The following is a 26,362-nucleotide window of genomic DNA, read 5'->3' as shown; positions in this document are numbered from 1 at the left end:
GTGATTGGATGGTGGAAGCGCTGTACTTAGGGGATCAATCCATGGACATTCAAAGCTGAAAGCTCAGCTAGACGGTGGGATCCTGTTGAAGGAGCCAGGTCCCTGGTGAGCCCTTCCTAGGGTCCATCTCTCCCTGGCACTCGTCTGGGGGCTCTGCTTTCCAGCTTTCATGAAGAGAGGAGATTCGCTCTACTGCTCCCTTCCTCCATTAAGTCTCTCAAATTGTGAGCCAAAATAAGCCTTGCATCGTTTAAATTATGGGTGTCAGGTATTTTGTCCCATCAATAGAAAGCTGATACAATCTTTGAAGGAGACTTAAGCCAAAATTCAGGATCCCTTTTAAAAAGGCATTTCCCATATTGACACATTGGGCAATGTTGAAAATTAAAATGTTTTGATAATTTTTACTCTCTCATTTATATAATTTATATCCTGAATTAAAACCCTTGCCTCTAAAATACATTTTTTCCTCTGTTGATGTTACCCTATATATTTCAGGCTTTGAGATTCAAGGATCAAATTTGTTAATACCAAAGGTTTTTGTAATATATCATTGTTCTCATGAGAGAGTGCTTACTCAGAGAAAGAGTTTCAATTTCTGTTACTCTTAAATTTGGCACATTTCAGCACAAATATTAGTCTGATTATATATATGAAATGTAGAATCTTGGATCACATTTCAACTTCTGGATGGTAGCCACTTCTATCATCTTTAATGGACCCTAAATTAGGCAAGTGTACTTAAGAAATAATTGACATAAAATTCTCCCATGATGACTCATTAGTAACAGCAGTTTTATGATGAGTTGAAGGAATAGAAAGAAATCTGACCGGTATGCAAGGATGGAGCTCACAAATATATCTAATGGATCATCACATTTCAAGGTCATTGGTTATTTTGAATCTGAACATATTTTCTGTGATGATCAGACATTAGACAATAAAATATAGAGATACAATCTCTTCCTTCTTCTAACTGAACATTTTTAGTTATCACTAACAGTAGACCTGATATCAATCCAAAAAAATTTAATTCAAACTACATTGCATATACACAACATATGAAGAACTGCAGTTATTGAGGGGGTGGAGGCATAAAACTGTGTCAATGTACCAATGTACCCATAGAAATGAAACTTGACAAATTATAAAAATTACAGCTAATGCAAATTTTTAACTTTTTCACAGGTCAAAAATGTCACATTAATCTAACATTTTTTTTCTGATATTTGGGATCGAACTCAGGACCTTGTGTTTGTGAGGTAGGTGTGGCACAACTGAGCTAAATCCCCAGCCCCATAATCTCACATATGAATGAAAGGAAATCATGAAACAAAGGATGAGAAATTGATCTTGGCTTATATCTAACAGCAGCATTAAATACTGAAAGTTTTTTGGGGGGAGAATAATTTATTAATTGGTATAATCTTTAAAAATTTTAGTTAGCTACTTTAATATTTGAATCAATATAAATAATCCTGCAGGCATCTTTTTTAAATTTCAATTCATATTTTTTTGTAAGTGTGTAGGTCCACAACTCATGGCATATGCTTGGATTCAGTCCATGGCTCCAGTAGGGAAAGACCAATATCACAAAAACCAGATTTAATCAGTTCTGCAAGAATCACTCTTGATTGTCCATGTTCAATTTCCTTACCAATCTCCGTCTCTGCTTATGTTCCATACGTTGCTTTGGTCTCCTGGTCTTCTACTTTTTTCTCTTATTTATATTGTTAATCTTTGATTCCAAGGCCAAGCTCCTTTCTCCTAATCTGACACTGCTTGGGATGGCTTCAGTCATTTTGACCCTTGTGACTTGGTTGTAAGCCTCTGTTGCAGAATTGGTTATTTCAGTCACAAATTCTGAAGGTTATGACTAAGAATTTCCTGGGCTGAATTTTTCTTGACTTAGGGATCAAATGTCAGACACCACATACTTAGATATATGACCTAACCTAAATATTAACCCCACTTTCCTCTTATAGCTTCCTACCTGATATTGTTACACATTGTCTCTGACAAAGTTCACTCAAATAATAAGGAACATCTTTGTATTTCACTTGTGCATACCTCCTCAGAAAGTTATCTGTTGGAATTGGGCTAGTGATTACTCCTGACACTAAATTTGATCAAAGTAGAAATATCATTATTGAACAGGTTTTATTTTCTGTAATTTTCTTTATAATTTCTAAGCATGAACAATTATTCTAATTTCTGACAAGTTTGGTTATCTTAATCAGTAATACATGCTTCATAGTGGTTAGCCAGAATTAACTAAGAAGTTAACTGCTGAATTTGCTACTCTTAAGTTCTTAAACTATATTTGTCTTTAATAAATATCAAAAAGTTTATTTCATTAACAGACTAGATGTTAAAAGATGATTTATATTGGCAAAACTAGTGCAGTTCAAGTGAATTTACTAGAAATATTTCCTAAATAAAAACAAATATTGCATAAATAGAATATTCATAGCTCACCCTTGCTCATTAGATGGTTCTAGGCTTGATTTCAAAAGTACTTTATACCCAGCTATAGAAACAGAGGTTCTGGTTTCCTTATGATCACAGTAAGTTTCACTGAAAACTGCCTAGTGTATTTGTCTCAATCACTCCTTCTGTCCATGTGTGCTCAGAAGACCTATAAAAACAAGGAACTGAAATTGAAAACATTCTTATAACCATTTTTAATATATGACAGTGTGGCCACAGAAGTTTTCCCAAAAGTTATTCTTACACATACTCATGGTATAGTAGAAAAGAAAATCTATAACTCAAACTTTTAACTAACTGACAGTTAACAGCAATAATTGTGACTAATAGATCTGTTATTATTAGATTAGTCTGTGATGGCCAAGCTCTTAAAGTCCTGACAAAACAAAACAAGGTAAATGGAAACAAGTTGGTAATAGATTTCCCTCACCTTAAAATGGTTGCTATATATAATTGCTGCCTTCTTCTTCCCATAATACCCTGCTTCCCACCTAAACCCAGTTCCAAGAGGGCTCCTTTCCTGCCCAAACTGGCCTTCTCCTTCCCATAATACCCTGCTCCCCACCTAAAACCCAACCCCAAGATGGCCTCTCCCACCAAAAGGCAACCTTCTTCTTCCCAATATTCCCCCTTTTCCCACCAAAAGAGTAACTTGATACTCACTCTCTTCCTAGCAACTAGTGATGTCACAAGCTCCTCCCTGGTCATGCACCTTTCAAACCCTCCAATCCCTAATCATCACATCCCCAAACCCCACCCTAGCTCCCATAAAAGCTCTCCCTACCCTGGCCATGCTGCTGCACTTCTTTGTTCAGAGACACCCTGGCAGATTGTCCCTGCAGTAAAAACTTGTTGTGGTTCTGGTCTGGTCTTGGCTTTAAGTTCTTTTACCTGACAGTTGGGATAACTATTAAGGTGATCATTAAAATGCTAAGTACTTGGTTCTATTTATTGAAGCACAAACAAACAAATAAATAATAAATAAATACATAAATAAGCAAATGGAGATATGATAGTTAGATGGTACCAGCAATTAGGATGGATAAAAATTAGAAGTTTCAATCTGTCCTGCAATATAAGAACAGAGTTCTGGGAAAATAGGAATTTGGAAAGACAGCCACTAGGACACTGTGTTAGTCAGGTTTCTGTTACCATAACGAAAATCTGAGATAAGTGAATTAATAAAGTGGGAAAGTTTCTTTTGGTTCAGAGCTTTTGAAAATTCAGTCTATGGGCTATTGGCCACATTGCTTTTCATCTTCTAAAAACATGATTTATAGTGGCCAAAGGTTCATGGAGGACTAAAACAGTTCATCTCATGTTGGTGATTGGAAAAGATTGAGGCCCAAAAATCCCTTTTAAGGGTGCACACCCACCCACCAACAATCACCCTGTGACCTAAGGCTTCCCCTCTTAAAGTTTCCATATGACCAGAAGCACCAAGCTGGGGACAAAGCCTTTATCTCATAGGCCTCTGGGGAACATTACAGGTTCAAATGACAGCAGAGAGCTTATTTGTTATTTATTATCCACCTGTTAAAAGGGGGAGAAAGATCTATGAGAGTGCATTACACACTAGACGGAATACCTGTGATTATCGCAGCAGTTCATAAAAAAATTGGGGAATGTTTGAAAGAAAAGAAGCACATTATTGGGTTTGGGCAAACATGAAAAGGTTTAAATAAAAGAAATACAGAGAAATGTAGGGAAGAGAAACCATACAAAGTGTTTATATGAAGAGTTAAAACTCAAAATCAAATCACTTCTACTTTGATGAGTAGTAGTACTTTATACATCGAAATTGTGGACCATTACCCAATAACAGGTGATGAAATTCCCATGTCAGAAAGAGAATAATCAAAAGGAGTCAACTAAAATGAATAATTTGTTAACTTCTGAGTAAAAATAAGTAACAATTATCCTCAATTTCTAATTTTATGTTGTTATGCAACTTTTTCATAAAATGCATATATCATAGAATACATTAAGGTATATTTAGTACTGGAAAAATTGTGACTTGAATTGCTCTTCTCAGCTTTCTCTTCAAATATTTCCTGAACTTTTTCTTTTGGTCAAACACACTTGACTTGCTGACCTATTGTGATTTTTTCCATAAAATCAACATTTCTTTCGAGTACAGAAAATACAGCATAGTCTGTTACTATGTCAGTGTTAGCCTTAAATATCTTAATACTATTTCCCCAAAGAAGCTTAGATATAGTTCCAAATGCCATGAAAAACATGTCATTAGCAAAAATATATAGATGTTAACATGTGAAATAAAAAGCATACTTTTTATTTATATTCTAAAGTAATTATAAAACAATTTCATCAAAAGAAGTTTTAAAATTTCTCCCGTGGCATATTTAAATCAGAGTAGAAGTAAAAATAAATAAATAAATAAATCAGAGTAGAAGTCGTGATAATTTCTTAATGTTATCTAAAGCACAATTTGTTGATATTTTTAGTGAAAAATCTTGTCTTATAGATAAGATTAATTTTATATTTAATATAATAATTTGATAATATTTTATATATACATTTTATAATTAGATAACATTCTTCTAAAGTTATCTGTGTTTTGAATTATTTCACACAATTTTGCCAATAATTCATTCTTCTTCAAACCCCCAAATTGTTTTTTAATCTAGTTATTTTATGATTCTCCATTATTGTTTCTTTAATAAGCATTCTTGTAATTTTAATTTACCTTCTGATATTTTTAAATAAAAGTATTTATTATCATTGTTAATATAACACATCATTGTTTGTCTTGCTTTGTGGGCCAACATCCTCATGCCTATTAGGTTAGCAAATATTCCTTGATATTAGTTTACTACCACACTTGAATCACAGAATGGAAAGAGAGAAATTGGTGGATCTCATTTCTTCTAAATTAAACATTTTTATCAATCAATAAACTCATAGACAAGAATTTACTATGTAGAATATACCAGGCATTTCTTAATCATAAAAAGACACTCAAGAAAATTAGTAAGAGTTAATAAACAAAAATCTATATGAAGCAAAAAAAATTATAGGCAAAAGTAAAGAGACATTCTAGATAAATGAGAATTAAGAAAAAAACAACAGGCCCACCATGACCAGAGGGTGCAGGGTGAGGACCCTGAGTGGCTCAGAGTCCCCGATCCACCCCGGTGCTGCACACAATGTGACCAGTGTAGCTGCTGGCACCTGGAGGGCCTGGTCCCTACCCGCCCTGCCCCAGCCACCTCTGGCCTCCTGGCTCTACTGCTACCTGGTTCCACACTACAGAGGTACAGTGGGTCATAAAGGCCATTGTCCTGAGCTCCACAAGATAGAGCAGCAGTGAGCAACAGAAACAGGGCCTCTCTCAGACTTCTTGATAAAAACTGAAGCCCACCAGAAAAGTAAAAAGAATCTCTGTAATAAAGGTACACCAGACCACCATACTTGGTAAGTTGGAGGGATCATCACCTCCCACCGGAACCTGGACTATCTTCAGGGGAAGGACAACTAGAAACTGCAGTAGAACCTTGCAGAGTTCAACCCTGCAAGAGGACAGGGAACTCAACTTGGGACTAGCAGCCAGAAATCTGCCTGAATCTCACAGGTCTGCTAAAGGCTTGCTGAGACTCAGTGACTTATATCTGCACACAGCTGCCCACATTGTCTATTGTGACAGCAGAGACACACCCTGAAGGAGGCCCGTCATTTCTATTTTTTGTTATTTGCAAAAATTTTTTTCTCTAATTTTTAATTCTTAATTTTTATTTTTTTCTACTCTTCAATTTTTTATTTTTCTGTTCCTTTTTTTCTTTCTTTTTGCTTTTCTTTCTCTCTCTCTCACTTGTTCTCTCACTGTCACACATTGTTCTTCATCTCCATTTTCGTTCCTTTCTGGACCTAATTCAGATTTCTCCTTTATTTTTCTTTTCTTCTCTTTTTCCTTCTCTCAATTATCATTAGTTTTAAAGGAAAGTAAATACAGTATCTAACCTCCCTATTGCTGTTAGGTGGATCTGTTCACATCTTTGTTCTTTCATTCTGCCTTTTTCTCTTGCCTTCAATAATTTCTTAAAGTTTGCGTGATCTTCCTGTGCCTTCTGGCCTCACTGTTAACCTTTCCTGATCCTTCTACCTATCTGTCCCTCCCTCCGCAACTCCTAACTCACCATCCCAAAGGGTAAAGTTTCTATATTGAAGAGTTTATTCACTATAAACATATGTTGGGCTGATCCTCAATTTTGATTTAGTTCACAGAGTTAAAGGTGATAGATTAATAACTACCACAAATTTTCATTTTCTAAACTGTGCTTGATGCTATGGTGTTGCTGAACTAGCACTCCAGACAATTCTAAATAATATCCTAGAAAAAGACAGAAAGGTCATATCTCCATGAGGCCCAATGGAGGGAAGCCACCAAGCAAGGCTAGAAACTAAAGGGAAAGGGGGAAAAATAAAAAATAAAAGACAGAACAACAGTAAAACATCATGACAAGGACAAGTCAATATCTATCAATTATAACCATCAATGTTAATGGCCTCAATTCACCAATCAAAAGAAATAGACTGGCAGAAAGGATTAAGAAGCAAAATCCAACAATATGATGCATACAAGAAACACACCTAACCCAAAAAGAAATTCACAGACTGAAAGTAAAAGGGTGGAAAATAGTTCTCCACTCAGTCAGGAACCCAGAAAAAAGCAGGAGTAGGAATCTTATTTGCAGACAAAGTAGATTTCAAACCAAAACTGATTAAGAGAGACAAAGATGGTCACTACACCCTTGTGAAGGGAACGATCCAAGAGGAAGAGATGACAGTCATAAGTATATATGCACCAAATACGAATGCCCCCAACTATACAAAACAGATATTAATGGGCATGAAAAACCAAATGAGCACTAATGCAATTGTAGAGGGGGACCTCAATACTCCACTATCAGCTTCTCTCTGTCTCTCTCTCTCTCTCTTCCTCTCTTTCTCTTTTCTTCCTCTTTCTTTCTTATGTTTTCTTTTTTCCTTTTCTTTCTTCCTAATTAAAGGAAAATAAGGCACCTGAATGGACAGAAGAGGACCTTATCCAGCTGACAAGAAGTATGGTTAAGTTCCCAGGAGGGACCCCATGTCGATGGGGAAAGATTGCCCACGAATTGTTTCAATCCATGACAGATGAGACCTTTAGTGACTGGGGAACCAAGAGTTACCTCTCCTTCTGCTAAGGCTGCTGCTGGGATGGGCACTGGTTTTCATGTGAAGCTTGTTTATAAAAGACCAAGTTAGTGATGACTTGCCAGTAAATATCTGACCACATTAAAAAAGTACCCCACTATCAAAAATAGATCATCTAGACAAAAAGTCAACAATGAAATACTAGAACTGAACCAAGCTATTGAACAAATGGACTTAATAGATGTTTACAGAGTGTTCCACCCCACAAAATCAGAATAAACATTCTTTTCAGCTGCACATGGGTCATTCTTAAATAGAACACATGCTAACTCATAAGACATGTAAACTAATTGAAGTTACCCCCTGTATATTATCACACCATAATGCAATAAAATTGGAGATCAATAGTATAAGAAACTGCAAAACCTCTACAAACACATGGAAATTGAATAACACTCTCCTGAACAACCAATGGGTTACAGAAGAAATTAAAGAAGAAATTAGATAGTGTCTACAAGTAAATGATAATGACAGTACAATATACAGGAATTTATGGGACACAATGAAAGCAGTTATAGGAGGGAAATTCGTAGTAGTAAATGCTCATATTAGGAAAGCACAGAGTTCAAATAAAAAACCTAATGCTGAACCTCAAGCTCCTAGAAAAAGAAGAGCATGACAAACCCACAACTCACACAAAAGAGGAAATTATAAAGATCAGACCAGAAATCAATGCAATGGAGACCAAGAGAACAATACAAAAAAATCAATGAATCAAAGAGTTGGTTTTTTGAAAGAATAAATAAAATCAATGAACCTTTAGCCAATCTTATCAAAAAAAGGAAATAAAAATCTCAAATCCATGCAATTAAGAGTGAAAAAGGTGAAGTCACAATAGATCAACCAGAAATCCAGAGGATCATCAACAGCTACTTTGAGGATCTCTACTGTAATAAAATGGAAAACACAAAAGAAATGGGCAGATTCCTAGACACATATGAATTGCCAAATTTAAATGAAGAAGACATAGAAATTCTAAACACATCAATTACAATGAATGAAATTAAAACCATAATTAAAAATTTACCAACAAAGAAAAGTCCAGGTCCTGATGGCTTCACTGCTGAATTCTAGAAGACATTTAATGAAAAACTGTCACCATTACTCTTTAAACTCATCAACGAAATTGAATGGGAAGCAATCCTTCCAAATTCATTCCTGGAAGCAAGTGTTACTTTGATTCCAAAACCAAGGAAAGACCCAACCCAAAAAGAGAACTACAGGCCAATCTCCCTAATGAACATAGATGCAAAAATCCTCAACAAGATACTGGCAAACAGAATACAGAGGGTCATCAAGAAGATCAAACACCCTGACCAAGTCATATTTATCCCAGGGGTGCAGGCATGGTTCAATATATATAAATCAATAAATGTAATACACACAACAGAGCCAGGGACAAAAATCATCTGATCATCTCAATAGGTTCAGAAAAAGCATTCAACAAAATCCAACACCCATTCATAATAAAAACCCTACAGAAAATTGTAATAGAAGGTCTTTATCTCAACCTGATTAAGGCTATCTATAAAAAACCAACAGCCAACATCATACTAAATGGCCAAAAACTGAAAAACTTTCATGCTAACATCAGGAACAAGATGAGGATGCCCACTATCACCACTCCTGTTCAATATAGTTCTGAAAACATTAGCCATAGCAATTAGAAAAGAGAAATAAATAAAAGGAATAAAGATGGGAAAGGAAGAAGTTATATTGTCATTATTTGCTAATGATATGATACTTTACATAGAAGACCCAAAATACTCTGCCAAGAGACTTCTAGACTTAATAGACAAATTCAGTAGAGTAGCTGGATACAAGGTCAACACTCAATAAAAAATAGCCTTCTTGTACAAAAATAACAGATTCATTGAGAGAGAAATTAGAGAAACAATCCCTTTTATAATAGCATCTAAAAAATGAAATATCTAGGAATCATTCTAAAAAAGGAAGGAAAAGACCTCTATAAAGAAAACTACAGCACTCTGAAAAAAGAGATCGAAGAGAATATAAGAAAATAGAAAGACATCCCTTGTTCCTGGGTATGAAGAACCAGTATATTGAAAATGGCCATACTTGCAAAACTGCTGTATAGATTTAATTCAATGCTGATTGAAATACAACCAATATACTTCACAGAACTTGAGGAAACAATCCAAAAATGCAATTGGGACCAGAAGAGACCTAGAATAGCAAAAGCAATTCTGGGCAACAGAGACATAGCTGGGGGTATCACAATATTCCGCTTGAAGCTATACTACAAAGCTACTGTGATAAAAACAGCATGGTACTGGCAAAGAAACAGACCTGAGGGTCAGTGGAATAGAATAGAAGATGTGTAAACAACTCCAGACATACTCAGCCACCTCATCTTTGACAAAGGAGCCAACCACCCTAATTACAAGAAAGATAACATATTTAATAAATGGTGTTGGAAAAACTGGATTTCAACCTGCCAAAGATTAAAACTAGACCCATACCTATCACCATGCACTAAACTAAGATTGAAGTGGATTAAAGATCTAAATGTTAAAACAGAAACACTAAATATGCTGGAAAATAAGTTTGGCAGAACTCTTGAAGACATTGGCATAGGAAAAGACTTTATGAACAAAACCTCAGTAGCATGAGAACTAGCACAAAGAATTAACAACTGGGATCTCATCTTATTAAAAAGTTTCTTCACTTCAAGAGAAACCACCAACAGAGCTAAAAGACAACCTACAATGTGAGAAAAAAAAATTAGCAGCTGTACCTCAGACAAAGAACTACTATCTAGAATATATAAAGAACTGAAAAGAATCAGAGCCCCCAAATTCAAAGACCCAATTCAAAAATGAGCATCTGAAATGAACAGACAGTTCTCAGACAAAGAAGTAGAAATAGCAAATAAACCTGAAAAAGTGTTCAATGTCACTGGTCATTTGAGAGATGCAAATGAAAACAACACTGAGATTCCACCTCAACCCAGAAAGAATGGCTGCTACCAAGAAATCAACCAATAACAAATGCTGGCGGGGTTGTGGGGAAAGAGGAACCCTTCTCCATTGTTGGTGGGAGTGCAGACTGGTGCAATCACTGTGCAAATCAGTATGGAGATACCTCAAAGAACTAAGACTAGAGGTTCCATTTGACCAGCTATTCCCTTGCTGGGTTATCTTCCTCAAAGAATTAAAAGAATCATACCACAGCTATATATGTGCACTCATGTTTATAGCGGCACAGTTTGTAATAGCTAAAGCTTAGAAACAGGCCAAGTGCCCATCAACTGGAAACTGGATAAAGATGATGTGTGTGTGTGTGTGTGTGTGTGTGTTTATAAAATGGAGTAGTACTAAGCCATAAAGAATGAGAAACTAGAGACATTTATAGCTAAATGGATACATTGAGGACATACTCTTAAGTGAAATAAATAGGACACACATTTGTAAATACTGAATATTTTCTCTAGTGTGAGAAACTGAAAGTGTAAATAAGAATTACAAGTATTACAACAAATAATTGATAATTTGAAATAGGAAGAAAAGTTCCAATGGGGTAGGGGAAGAGGGAGGGGAAGGGGAAATGTAAGAAGGGGAAGGAAAAATTATGAGAAAAGAAAAAAATGGAAACAAAGTCTATGTAAATAGGGAAGAACCAGGGAAGGGTGCACAGGTAATGGGGAAAAAAATATGAACCAAGATACATCATGTACAGGTACAAGCACCCAATGATAAATGTTGTATTCCTAAAATGTAACAATAATAGAATTTATGTAAAAAAAAAAAAAAGAAAATGTCAACAAAGCATTACACTCCTTAGTAGGAAAATAATGAAGTCATGTAACATTAAGTCCTAAAGAAACAGGGAGACTATGGAAATTTATCACTGCTGTCTGTAATTTAAACAGCAGCAGCCAGTCTAGTGCATGAATTCCAGCATTTAATAAAACCAAGAATAAATATCATAGAGTGCAAAGAAATTTCTCAAAAAAACACACCAAAGAAACTAAAACACACGTGCTACAAACATCAGTGTAAGATTGAATTAATCAGGATGGGAATCATCAAGCAGTGGGAATAATCTAGGACTCCATCTAGGGAAAAACAAAAGTGAGGGTAAAAATGTTAAGAAGTGACCCAAAACTGTGAACCAGATGCAGAACAGCCCAGACAGATGCTCAGTTAAACATAAGAAAATGATAAAAGAGGGAAATGTTTGTTAAATTCATATAGTCTGTGCGCACTTCATGCATGTGATAAAATATCACATTTTACCTCGTTAATATGTATGATTATTTCATGATAATGAAAAGTGTTATAAAATAACTTAGTAGCAAAAATTAAAAGGAAATAAAATTTTCAAAACTAGTGCAAAACTAGTTATACAACTAAATACCCCCAGAAAATATCATGTCTTTTTACATACACCTATAGGTTAAACATATATACTTAAGTTAGAACCACATTTATAAGTACAACAAATGGTATGCCTGTGAAGGACGGATTGTGTTAAGGATGCAGCTGAAATATAAAAAAATAAATTAAATTGAATAAGACAAGGAAAATTTTCTAAAGACTGATGTTTGTATTATGCCACTCACTAAGAAGAATTAGTTTGTGTTTAAAACATAAACATCAAGTAAAAAAGTAAATACTAATTATATATTAACTGCAAAAAGGATCAACTATGAATCATATATTGGAAGATCTATTATTTCTTGCACTAATTTTAAAGACAGTATGATATTTCATAAATATTACTTTTTGAATATTCTGTAAAACCAACTACTTTAAAATAAATACAGTCCCTACAAGGCTTATAATGGAGTAAAAGTCAAGAAAGAAATGAGGTATATAATAAACCAACAGCTTCAAACCATGCCCTGAAAAACTCTTAAATTCTATAGAGTTATATAAGATCACCTACAATTAAATACTTTTTGTTTCTGTTGTACCAAACAATAAAAATTAAAATTGTTGCTACATAAATTTAATGTAAAGAAAATCTTCTGCTTCTAAGATGTTTGAGAGTCATTCTATTTATTTTATTTTTTTATTTTTTTTGCTTAAATTCTTTCATTGGTACATTTTAGGTATACAGTACATTTACATTTATCATTGGGTGTTTGTACCTGTACATGATGCATCTTGGCTCTTATTTTTTCCCCATTACCTGTGCCCCCTTCACTCCTCCACCCTTCCCTATTTATATACTTCGTTTCCATTTTTTTTTCTTTTCTCATAATTTTTCCTTTCCATTCTTTCCTTTCCCCATCTCCTCCCACTACCCCTACCCCTTTGGACCTTTTCCTATTTCAAAGTATCAACTAATAACTAATAATTGATACATTCTATTTAAAAAGTTCTTTTATTAGTGCATGTTTGCAGTACACAAATGTTTACGTTCCTTGTGTGGAGTTGGTACATGTACATAATACAGCGTAATTCCTTTTTTATCCCCTTTCCTTTGCCTGCCTCTCTCTCCCTCCTTCTCTTGATTCCCTTCCCATTTGAGAAAGATCTCCCTATTTCCTATTATCTATCTTTAATTTTGCTCTTTATTTGCAATTTGGATTTCTCATAAAAGAGAAACCATGTGATATTTAAGCTTCTGTGTCTCATTTGTTTCATTTAGCATCATGAAGTCAAGGTGCAATAAAAAGGGTCATTCTGGAAATGCTTGAATACTTGCACTTAATTCCTTCAATACTCAAATCAACTGATTAGAAATTATAACAAAGAAAAGAAAACCACAGAATTTTGTGTGATGCACAGAGTGCTTCTGTGACAGCCACTGAAGACAGGAAGTGTCATATGTGCAGGTCTCTTCAGATTTAGTAAAAATGTATTTTGCCTAACTTAGGTCTTTGTGACAAGAAATGTCTCATAGACAGAATGACTGCTGCAATAAATTAGACCATGTCATCATCATGGACTGAGTGGAATTGTAAATATATAAATTTTTTTTTCAAAGAAAAAAGTTATGTCTGCCAGTGTTTATAATAACTCAATAATTTTAAAATGTCTCATAAAAAACTCAAAATGTTAACATAAAACATTCCTTTATTTTTATTTTCCCTGAATACATGATGCTTGTTTTATAGTTGTTAGTATGTTATTGAACTTCAAGTAATTTGTCTATAAAATGATAATGTCATTTTATCTAGGAACCTGCACAATATGGAGTCATTATTTCCCAAAGTACTTTATTTGCTTAACAATTAGTTGTTTTAAAAGTATTGCCTCAGATATGAGCTAGATATTTCTAATAACTAACTTGTGTTTCCAAGGATTTTTTGTTCTTAAGAATATAAACTGCTTGGGGCCAGGGATTTAGCTCAGTGGTTCCGCCGGCTGCCTTGCAAGCGCAAGGACCCGAGTTCGATCCCCAGTACCAAAAAAAAAAAAAAGAATATAAGCTGCTTGAATCCATTCAGGTTATGTCTTCATTCTGCCCAAGGCATTAGGATCTACAAAAGCCAAATGAATGGAAATGAAAAAGGTTCACTAACATTATGGGATGAGGTGGCTAATTCCACCTATTCCAATCCTTATTATTAAAAATTAACATTGAAAAATAATCTTCTAACTATATTAAGGGCAAATAACCATTTGAGGGATGAGAATAGTTTATTAACAATGCATTATCACAAATTAGTACTTTTTGTAAAAGAGTTTTAACTAGGAAATATATCTTAGATTAAACCAAATGAAATTGTTATGCATTTTTTAGTAAAAACACATAATTGTGGACCATTGGAAAGCAAAATTTCTCATTTTCTACTATCATTATGTGCTGTATCTGAGGTCAGACCCGTAGAGATGAAGATAACTCTTCATGATTCGTTGATGAGTTAATGGGAGTAATTAGTAACAATCACACATTTATATATCATTAAAACTAAATTACTTTTATCTAATCTCACTCAATTAGTCCTCAAAATGTTCAATGAGTTGAGAAATGTTGGTATGGCCCTTAGTTTGAAAATGAGAGGACAATGTTCATTAATTAAACAACTATTTACCTAGTTCCTATTGTACAAGTGTACTATGCATGTGATAAAGTATCTATGAAGCTGAATTTTACTGAAAGGCCAAACTTAAGGATTTTTTATCAGATAACTTAATTCACACTGTTAGAAAATACAAAGATTCTGATATTCTCAATACCTAGAATGTTCACTGCATTTATATGAGACCAATAGTGTATTTAACTTCCTAGTATATTGTTTCTCATTCTTCAAAATATTATTGCAGGTTAAGCTTATCTCTATAATTATTTGGTAAGATTTTGATCTCATGGTACACACATTTTATTTCATTATTTCCCTCATAGCACTTAGAACAAAGCATAATATAAAATAGGGACTAGAAGGATTAGCCAGTTTTTCCAAAATTATTAAGAGGAGTTAAAATCATTTGTTTCATGTTGATTAACTCTCTCCTATAATTTACACCATTAATCTATTCAACTGATCATTTGTGTGTGTGTGTGTGTGTGTGCCAGGGATCGAACTTGGGACCTTGCCCTTGCAAGGCAGGCGCCGGAACCACTGAGCTAAATCCCCGGGCCTGATCATTTTTTACTTTACCTTCCAACTCATTCCTCTGGTCAGTTATAATTTTCAATTGCTAGAGAACAAATTAAAAGTTTATTATACATGTCCATATGTCCACATTCCATGAATTTTTAGATTTTTGAACTTAGTTAAAAATTCATTGAATCAAAATGCTCCTCAATAAATTCCTTTTAGGTAATTCCTTTTTAAAGTGTTTAAATATTCTCATCACTATTTAACAAAGTAATTAATTCCATGTTTTAATATTATACTATCTTTGTTTAATTGAATAACAATCAATCTTATTACAATTATTGCATGCTTTTCTTTCAAATTAAAAATAAATTATCTTTAAACCACTGTCTAATTTATCTATATTAACCATTTACAATTCTTAATTTTAATTAATATTATTTTTCAGTAATTTTTGGAAAATTTAATTGTTAAGCTTTTAGTACATTTTGCAAATATTTCAGATTACAGAATTCTTTGTTGTATAATATGCCAAATTTTTAGTTTGGAATAATTTTAAGTATAGAGTATGACTGTAACTAATGATTCAACCTGTTTTCATCAATGCATTTTGGGATATGTTTACTTAGTTAGTTAAAACTCATTATGGGTCACCTATTTGTGAAAAAAAAACCTCAATTTTTTCACCTACAAACCAACAATTATCTTTCTCTTCTTTGATCAGTGTAGATACATAGTACAATCTTATATTTCAGAATGATTTTATTATTATGTAAAAATGGAATCTTACTTTTAATAATCATTTAATTCCATTGGCCAATAATAGAGCTGTACTCAGTGAACCTTTCCACTTCCAACACAAACTTCTTATCAAGTTCATTGAGCTTTAATAATCAGCTGTCTTATGAAAATGTAAAAATTTATATTTATTATATTTAATTTATTTACATTATGGCATTACGAAACTGAGATCAGATTTATTCTTTCTAAGCTTAAATGATTTTCTAAACCAATGGTAGATACACTAATTTCGTCACTGATAAAAGGTGATAAAGACAATTCTCAGTGGTGTAAGGCAAAAACTCTTCAATTTAGAGTAATTTTCAACAAAACACCTTAAAATATATTTATTTGGTTTCTTTGTATTATGACTTTAAACATAAGGGATACAGGAAATATTCATAATATGACTTGTGTGGCTCATATAAAATTACAATATTGATTAAATATGATTGATTATATTTCCATAAAACTTATTTTTAATCAATTTGCATTCTAATTGATCTCTTTTTATTTTTCTCAGATATCTTATTTTTTTGTTTTCTTTGATTTCAAATGAAAAAGGACATTATTTCAATTTTGTTTGTTCTTTTACAGTTTCTTTTATATTGATATACATATTTGCAGCACCTAACAATTACATTTCTCATTTTTAAGTATGGGTAAATCTTTTTCTAATAACAGTCCCAAAATTTTGGCTAGAATTAACAAAAGTTTTTCTTAATATCTGAATCTAGAATACTATTACATGTCCTGTAACTGTATTGATATTTTATAATGAGCATCAGCAGAAAGCATTGCTAAAATAAAAAAGACTAAGCTCTTGATTCTTTTTATGTACCTGTCCAATAATTTCTTCAACTTTAGATATGATATTATAATTTATATAATTTTAAAAATCAGTAATGATGGCACCATATGCCTAATAACTCATTCAAAAAAATTATTGATCTTGGCTTATATTTTACTTAAAATTTCTATTTAAAACCAAATGGCATTTTTCAGAAGTGAAAAATAAAATACATTATAGTAGATACATAAACTTAATCACTAAACATAAAGAAAATTTAACAAAAAAAATTAGCAATCTATAACAGAATCCTCTCAGAATTTCTAACAATTGAATGGTTGGCTTATTTATACCTAATGGACTTTTCTTAATTTTCTTGTAATGTCACACATTAAGTGGATGCTCCTACATACCTGTTTTATATATTTATTTTTGAATGAGTCACAGGGTAGATATAATTTTGCATGTCTTCATCAGAATAGAAGCATTATAAATTCCCTGACATGCTGCAGGTTTACTTTTCCACCTTCTGAGAAGTGGCAGAGGGGGGGAGGGAGGAGAAAACAGCTGTGACAAGGGACCTTATCCAAATTGTCAGAGTCAACAACACAGTGTCTACATCTGGATTCTTTAGAAATGAATGACTCATTTCTAATTTACCTCTAAACTACTAATCCCAACAAAATCAGTGATTTACTATTCACTGATTAACTGAGCTCTGTATCTCCTTGGAATATACTGACACCAGTAGTTCAGTTTCCCACGAAATCCTGGACACTAGAATATATACTAACTAAGGAGTCCTTCCACATTAAAGAAAACTTTTATCAGCCATATAATCCTGGCAACTAAACCTGGCCTACCAACCACTGGTTGATATAAACATTACATATAATTTTTATAAAAATAAAATGTCAGAAAAGATGGATTCTTCTATTGAGAAATGTCTTTTCAGTTTCCATAACAAAACCTGGTTATAGAAGAGTTTTATTGATTAATGAAATCATTTGTTAAATTAAAATATATTTTGAAATAAAGATACATCAGACAATAATGTTATGTTATTTTGAAATACTATATATTTGCATACAAACTATATTAACATTCAGGGTGGTTTTTATTTTTGGTACCAGGGATCGAACTCGGGACCTTGAGCTTGCAAGGCAGGTGCTGGAACCTCTGAGCTAAATCCCCAGTCAAACACTCAGTTTTTAATCCATGTCTTCATTTACTTCCTAAAAAACGAATTAGTTTCAGAAAGTAGGCATATTTTACCTCCTAACTTCAAACTCAAATCAAACTCTGAAATGATAAACAAAAGTTAATATGAAATAATATTTTTACTGCTATATTGAAATAAGGATAAAAAGATTCTAACCAGAGGACTTTAAAATATTAATTACTATTCTAATAGTAATATTCTAATTACTATCTCTTTAACTGTTTCTGTTTATTCATCTCTATATTCAAAGGGAAGAGTATTTGCTTTGGTGATACTAAAGTATTTGTATCTAGCTTATTTATATATATTTTTCTGACATATACATTTTACTATCAAAAACAATAAAATGGATAAAATGGTGTTTTGAGCATAAGTAAATTACATGGAAACTAGTGATATATCAATGAAACACTACTTTTGGAGTTCTTTCTTTGAAGATTATCCATACTAAGTGACAGACCAGACTTGTTTTGCTTGACTTGATTTAAAAGGAAAATTATGGTTCACAGGGTTTTTCTTTTAGCATGTATGAGTTCTACCAGAAACAACATAACAATTGAATATGAAAAGGCTTCCAGATGGATGCAGTTAATAAAGTGTCCATTTTGAAGAAAATAAAAGCTTCCTTCTTCCAGTATAGAAATGATTGAATATTACATCATACTACGGTTTTAGAATTACACATGTTTAAAATATAGGTTGTTTCTAATGTGTCATTTCATTTCTATAAAACAACATTTTAAGAAAGTGTGCCCAGCACATGAAGACAACATAATATGGAATGTAGTACTGATGTTTCCAAGTTGTCATGGTTATTTACTTGTCATATCATATTTTTAATTCATGCACCATGGCTGTCAGCAATAGAACAACATAGCAAAGCTCTGGAAGGCAACACTCACCTGAGAAGGCCAAAATAAAAATGTCAAAAATGATGAGATATGTACAGATCTTGGCTGAAATTTGACACACCAGTCTTTTACCAGAACCCAGAAGTTTTCAGAATTGAAAAATAAAACTTTGAGTTGAATGTGATCTCAACAGGACATGAAATCCATCTTTCCATCTCTTGGAAGATTATCAACCATGTCTTCTTGCATTAGATCTGCTTCCAATTCTTTCTTGGGCTCCAAAAAGGGAAAAAACTAACACCTCACAGTGACAGTGAGAGAATAGAATTGTAACTATCTACTTATTTAATCTCTGCTGTTTGGTTTAAATTGAACATTTATTTTGTTTGCTCTATTTTATGAAAATACTATGATGAAATTAAACTATGCATACTATTATAAATATGTACACCCAATGTGGTGGAGTAATTAAAAAGAAAAGTAATGTTAAAAGACATATTTATGCAATTATCTTTGTTTTCATACTTTCATTTAATGGAAAACAATGTTTCATTGTTCAGTGAATCATTTAAAAGTTAAGATTTTTGAAATCAATTAATAAACAAAGTCATATTTTCAAGAATTTTAAAGCCAAATCTAATAATTTAATATATGCAGACAATATAGAGAAAAATAAATTTGTACTTCCTACTAAAACTCAAAATATGAAGGTGAATATTAAATAAACTGTGCTCTCAAAACTATATGGTCTTAAAATTCTTGAATTAAATAAATTTAAAAAAACTACATTCTCAGTGATTCAAAATCCATCTTTGTATGTTTTATCTGTCTCAAGAAAATATATCAATAATAATTTAACTGTTCAGTTTATAATATCCATGATCTTAACAAACTTTCATTGTGCAAGCTTGATGTTTCCCTAGAATATCATACTAAACTATCTCTACAAAGCTAAGTCCTTCAGACAGATGTAACTCCCACCGTGAGTGTGTATGTTTTTATTTTATTGTGTTATGAACCTTACGTAAATTCTAATTTATGCAAACACGTTAATAAATTTTTCATTTGACACATTTAATAGATGATAACATTATTCTCATTTAAAAAATTATATAGAATAACAGTCCTCAGAAAAATTATTGCTACAAATTGATATGGGAAAATTGCTCAAGGCAGTAATGATAACAAATATTTCCTTAATAGGCTTTCTAAATTAAATTACTTAAAAATGAATATAGCTCTCTGATTATTGAAAAGATAAAAGTAAAATTATCTTGGTTCAGAGAAATACTTGGAACATCTGACTTCCAAAAATATTAGAAGAGGAAAAAGAAGTTTTAAAAAAATGAAATATTTTGTGGCCTAAAACACAATCATGAAATTCACATTTTAATGTATACAGTAGGAAACTATACAAATAATCACTGCCACATTATTCTTAAAGATAATGAATGATTTCTTAGAGACAAGCACTTCTATGGGGCCAAATTTATTCAGAGAAATTATGTAACTTGCAGTCATACACACGTATGTACACATATACACACATGTGTTACGTGTATTGTGAATGAGCTGATATCATAAAGCAAAATGAGAAGATATCAGGAGCATGAATATCTGAATTCCCCTTTCTGAATCTACATCCTTTCTACTTTCTCAGTCTTATTCATGATTTCTTCTCATAATGGCAAATGTATTATTTATCTATGCTCCCAGTTACATCTAACGGCATTGAGCTCAGTGGAATTTTCTGTGCTCAGTGGAATTCAGTGGAGTTTCCCAGACCCCTGTCCCAAATGCTATTTGGCAAAAGGCTGTTTGGAAACAGGTGAGATACAATGAAAAAACACCTACCATAAATATATGTCAAGAGTTCTTTTAGTCACAATTCATAAATTCTAAGAATGACACCTACCAGAATAAAACTTTAAAGTCTAAATGAAAAAATATTAATATCAAAGACATTTAAAATAATTATAAAATACTCTTTCAAAGGTGTTCCAACAATCTTAATTTAACAAGTAGTCAAGACTAAAAGATTTTCTGCAAATATGTTATTGCTTTGTATACTTTTGGAAAACGCACTATTCCTCTCTGCACATTAGGGAGCTATTTTGAGAACTACTGTTATGCATTCGCTTCAGATGCCCTCACATCTTGGAGGAATTTGTTACTTTGCTGAAAGTCAATCTAAACCCTTCCATTTGATTCCCATTACTTTGCTAAAACTATAAACCTTTGCAACAAATCCAGGTCATCAGGTGGCATTGTTTAGAAGTAAACATGAGGCATATTTGCTATTTGTCATTTGTGTTTCTTATACCAGTAAAAATTATTTTTCAGCCAGTGAAAGCTCTTTCATAACTGTCCTATAGCTTTTTCCATCTCCTTTCTTAAAGAAATATCAGAGATTTTTAAAATTATGACTATTGGCTATGGTTTTAAAGGTGTACAAGTTTTCATGGATCTAGATAAATATCACCATAGACGAATATGTATAAATTTAATGACAAGCCTTTATTTGAAAATAAAAGTACTTGAACATATTCATCAATTATTATGACAATTTGAGAGACTGAGTGCTGTACAAAAAGTATATGTTCCACCTAACTTTCTTAGTAAATTTTAGCCATTTTAATATGTTTTCTAGTAAACTGGTAGATTGTTAGATTTTTTAATTGCAACTGAATTTTCATTTAAATTATAATCTAATACTACAATATGCTAATATATTTATAGGTTTGTAGAATAAAATTTAACAGTGGTACCATATAATCTAAATGAATTCAAATCCTTTTCATGTTAGAAAAACTTTCAAAACTGACTTTATAGAAACAAAATGTTAAGACTTTGGCACTTAAATATATTTCTACTAAAATCTTTGATTTTCTACCTAGTATTTCATGATTATGAAATATGTGTAAATATAAATACAGCAATAGTTATGCTGTTTAGATAATATAGCATACAAACCAAATATTATGATACCCAAATAACAAAAATACTTATGGTGATTAATTGATAGAACTTCTTGGATATAGATAACATGAAAGAACAAGAAATAGGTCATCAGTAAGACCAAGAAGTAATAAATTATTTTTCTCCACCAAATGTTAGCTACAATTTAAATATGCTGTCATGCTATTTTTGCAAATTTCCCAAGGACCTTACCCACGTAAGTGAACAGTATCTGGCATAAGGGAGAATTCAATGGTGGAAGACTATATTTGTTATCACTGTATAAGATACAACAAACTTGTCTTTAAGGGGAAAAAAGCAACTTTCATTTCACCTTTTGTTGTTTCACAACTAAGATCATATTCTGTGAGGTGGTATTACCGTACTTCGCTTTTATTTTGTCAGTGTACATATGAGAAAAATATCTCTCTCTGCACAAAACATTGTTATGAGTGAGAAGTTCCTCCATTAAGCTCTTGTTATAAGTGTGTAAGTACACACATGGGTTTAGATGGGTGCATATGACAGCTGAGGTGCAATTATTTTCCAAAACTACATAGATTGTTGGTTATTCATCAACTTTGTTTTCTGCCTGAATCTACCACAAGATCTGTGCATGACATCCTTATTCACACTCAGAGTCACACTCCAAGTCTGACTTTCCATTAAGCGATGTAATTTTGGAAGCATCCATATCTTTTCAAATGGAAAGTTTGTAAGTCAGACTCATTAGAGGAAATGTGGCCTGCATTCTGGAAGCAGAGCTATGAGCTAATTGGTGTATACATTGCCAAGTAAATCCCTAGGTAACTGATTCATCAATCATAGTGTATCAGTTTTATGGGGGCAAAAGGGCTCACTACAATATGATCAGTATGATTAATTTTATATAATGCTCTACTGGTATAATAATGAAAAATAAAAATGTTTGAAATTCTGATAACAAGGTAGCCCATTTAAACAGGAGATTTTTATTTGCTGATCTATGGTTAGTCTTTTTTTCTCCAATTAAAATTTTAATCAAGAGGAAGGAAAAAATTATTGAGGGAATACTGAATGTCAAATTCATTCCTAATCCAACTTTCTTACAAAGTCTAATCAATAAAACTACTGGGCGAGAGAAACTGTTCAAATAGTTCCTAGTAATATAACACCGAAATTAGATTTTCTATTTGAATTTTCAGTTCTTCCATTGGTTTAGATATTTCCTGGTGATCTATTGATCCACAGCAAACACCTTTTATTATGAATTGCCCAACCAAAAGCAGACTCTGTCAGCTCTGAACTATGTGTTAATAGATCACTTACATTGCATTCTATTTCCACATATACAAGCTTCCAGGACACTCTCAATGAAGCTGAACTGAAAGAGAAGTAAAGGAACAATTATGTATTTGTAAGTGTGTATTTTTCTACACATGTATGCTTTCTGACTACATTTTGAAAATAACAGAGTAAATTATTTTTGCTTTTTTTACATTTTATACAATCCATACATTTCTGTCAGGTTAAGAAGCAAGGATACTATGGAATAATAATGCATATTTGTTTAATTTTTTTATATTTCAGGGGGATTCTAGTTCTCTTACTTCATGTTATTCTTATTCAATTCCTATAAGATATTATGATAGCTATTGTGACACTTATTTTGCCACTTAAATATAAAAATATATCCATAAAAAGAACACCCCAAAATTTGTCTTCTTGGCAAGGTACATAGATACCATAGTGGCAAAGCCAAGGCTTCTATTAAAATGATTGTCTAAACATAAATAAATAAATAAAATGATTGTCTAATTTTGTTTTGAGATTCAGAAAGGTATTATGCCATCTATTCAAGGGGCAAATGAAGAGATTATGGATGTACTTCCTTCTTCCTAGTTTTCTTTATTTTTTCCTGCAAGGGAGAATTTGGATGATTAGATAGCCTGTATCAGCAGTAAATGTAGCAGCAGAACATCTATGTCACCATGGTTACTCCTGTTGGCTTCATCCTGCCAGTTCTCAGAACTAGGTCTTCAGTTTATAGATGGTGTGAGTTAAGAATATTTTTTCATGAAGAGGTGTAGGTTAAATATTCCTCTCTGTGCCAATAGTCTTAAAGTCTCTCAAAACACTTTTTTAAAATAAAACTTATCCTTTCTTTTTCCAATGCAGTTTAATAACTTACAAACTTAACATTCTCTCATGAGGATCATTCTTAGAAATGTATATCCCTAGACTTCAATACACATTGTAAGTCTAGGGATATTTGAGTTCAAACAAAATAAACCATTACAAAATAACCACTTGATTACATGGGACAATTCATTAAAATGAAAGGAACTCTATAGTTTGTATTCTCTTGGAAGCTATCTGTAAGATTATTTCCTTTGACTAAACAACCAATATTTTTGATTCTTGAGATATTTAGGGAAGTTTTCCTTACTGTTCTGGAAAAAAGAAGTAGCCACAGACTTCCATGTTCCTACTACATATTGTTTAATTTTATGAAGACATAAAAATATCCAGTTATCTTCAGAAAATAAAATGTCTTTCTCTTTTTACACAAGAACAGTAACACTGACCAGCATACACTGCAGGTGTTGTGCCAAGAGACACAGAGATACATTTCATGAAACATTTTAACAACTTCAAGTTGACATACAAATGTGACTAATTATTCTTGAGGCAGCATATGTTTGGTTAAGAGAATAGATACTGAAGACTGTGTGGTTTCCAAATCTCTCTCACAGCAAGGAAACCTTAAGTAAGATTTCGTTTTTCTGTGTGCCAGTGGGAAAAACTGCAAAGTGCTGTTACAATTTAAAAGTATTTAGAACATGGCATGTGACAGGTTGGTAGTATTTATGTTGTTCAAGAAAAAAGATGAGGGTTGGGGATTTAGCTCAGTGGTTTTGCCACCTGCTGCACAAGTGCAAGGACCCGAGTTCGATCCCCCATACCGGAAAAAAAAAAAAAAAAAGACAGAAGATGAAAGGATTTCAGGATTTATTTTGAATCAAATTGTCCCTTATTCTCATCTTGGAGATAACATAAGTATAATTAGAAAAGTTAAAAAAAATGTTAAAATGCAGATCTTATTTGAATAATTAAGACCAGTTCTTATTATTAATATGCTCACAGTAATTTTTGACATAAGAATACCTAAAATGTATTAAATATCTAGTACACATTGAGAGTCTTTTATCTAAAGTTCTTGGAATCAGAAGTGCCTCAGATTTTTGTTTTATGGGAATATGTGCTTATGCATAATGAGATATTTCGGTGATGGGACTCAAGTCTAAGCACAAAATTCATTTATGTGACATTTATACCTTATACAACTAGGCTGAAGATAATCTTATAAAATGCAATGTCCTTAGAGAGACATTAGCACAGGATTTCTCAACCCCACACAGGAAAAGATGATGTAATGTTCCTTCCAGAACTCTTTAAGTGTTAAATCTGTATCTGAGACCATCTAGAAGTACAAGCGGTCAACATTCAGGATGTAACTCAAGACTTTGGTCATAAGTGAAAACTAAAATGATGGTTGTAACCCAATTTGTTCATGTATCAGGCTGTATGTAACTTTAGGGTCCATTGCATTTTTAAGATTTTTGTGCATGAGACAAAATTTATGCTGTAGAATTTTCCCTTTGTGTCATTATATCAGCACTCCAAATTTTCAGATATTGGAATATCTTGCATTTTAGATTTCAGTATTAGTGATGCTTCACCTGTAGTAATAGTTACTACAGTCATACCTTTGTACTTGACTACTTTGAAATTGGTTGAATTTGGTACTGACTCACTCTGAGGTGAAAATTTGTCCAGGTACTCATCATTCAGTACTCAAAGTACAAGCTACAACTTTTGGTGTAGATTGTCCTGTGACTTGATACCTTTTCCAGTCAAAAAATTTGTTTAATACTTTCTGTGCTTTCCAGAAACAATTAACAATGAGTACCTAGGTACCACTGTAACAGATATATTTTTTTTTTCTTGGAGTCACCATAATCCTTTGAGTAGAACTTATTTTCCATTTTTAAAACTGAAGGCACTATGCTATTAAATGGTAGAGCTAAGACAAACTACCACTTTTCTGGGCTGTTTTGGGTAGATTATTTATAGTTTCAAAGTTGAATGGACTGAACAATAACTTGGAGCGCATTATAGCTTCTAAAATTGGGTAGGGTCGGGATTGCTGCCTATTAGACCAGGCTGGCAGACAGAGAGGAGCTTCAGAAAAATCATAATAACACAAACTGAAGTAGGGCTATAATAAGACATGAAAGTGGCAGTTAATGATTCATGGATCACATGCCAGCAAATCTGTCACTTTAGATATCACTGTCTGTATTACAAAGAAATCTAGGCAACCTTATTCAAATGTACTGTTTTTATAAAAAGTTCTGAATCATGTATTAAGAAGGGAGAAAGCATTCAGTGGAGGTGGTATAATGAAATAATTGGAGATAAGATGAACATCCTTCATAATTTTTAAAAAAATATTTCAGAAAGAAGCAATAGAAAAAGCTCACAGTTCTGGTAAA

At 32.7% G+C, this 26,362-nt stretch overlaps 1 protein-coding gene across 9 annotated transcripts in view; it reads right to left on the bottom strand.

Moving 5' to 3' along the window:
* Sgcz (sarcoglycan zeta) overlaps positions 1 to 26,362 on the bottom strand; it is a 994,036-nt gene that overhangs the window by 688,626 nt on the left and 279,048 nt on the right. For 7 of the 9 annotated variants that reach the window (XM_087217208.1, XM_087217206.1, XM_087217207.1 and 4 more), the window contains one exon: positions 23,133 to 23,187. The exons of the other annotated variants lie outside the window; for them this stretch is intronic. The gene's annotated coding sequence lies outside the window, so the exon portion shown is untranslated. The remainder of the gene's footprint in view (positions 1 to 23,132; positions 23,188 to 26,362) is intronic. 9 annotated transcript variants of the gene reach the window in all.

This window comes from Heterocephalus glaber, unplaced genomic scaffold (assembly GCF_053883595.1).
Source record: "Heterocephalus glaber isolate CG9 unplaced genomic scaffold, H.glaber_assembly_v1.0 deba00001461, whole genome shotgun sequence".
In the NCBI taxonomy this organism is placed as follows: domain Eukaryota; kingdom Metazoa; phylum Chordata; class Mammalia; order Rodentia; family Bathyergidae; genus Heterocephalus; species Heterocephalus glaber.
This window is presented reverse-complemented; position numbering and strand designations above follow the sequence as displayed.